The following is a 356-nucleotide window of genomic DNA, read 5'->3' as shown; positions in this document are numbered from 1 at the left end:
GGGGCACTAGTGCAGAACCGGGCTTTAGTGCCGGTTCGTGACGGCCTTTAGTGCCGGTTGGCGAACCGGCACTAAAGAGTGGGGACTAAAGGCCCCCCCTTTAGTACCGGTTCGTCACGAACCGGCGCTAAAGTGCCACCACGTGGCACGAGCCAGGCCCGTTTGCGTGGAGGGCATTAGTACCGGTTGGTAACACCAACCGGTACTAAATGTTTGGGTGTTTTTTTTAATTTTCTTTAATTTTGTGTTTTCAATTTAATTTAGTGATTGTTTTACATAATAATGAGTTATTAAATCATTAGGTGAAAGTGCCGCGGATTAGTTTCGACTGGATGCATTATTGGATATGTCTACTA

This window comes from Triticum dicoccoides, chromosome 7B (assembly GCF_002162155.2).
Source record: "Triticum dicoccoides isolate Atlit2015 ecotype Zavitan chromosome 7B, WEW_v2.0, whole genome shotgun sequence".
In the NCBI taxonomy this organism is placed as follows: Eukaryota; Viridiplantae; Streptophyta; class Magnoliopsida; order Poales; family Poaceae; genus Triticum; species Triticum dicoccoides.
Note: the sequence above shows the minus strand (reverse complement) of the source record.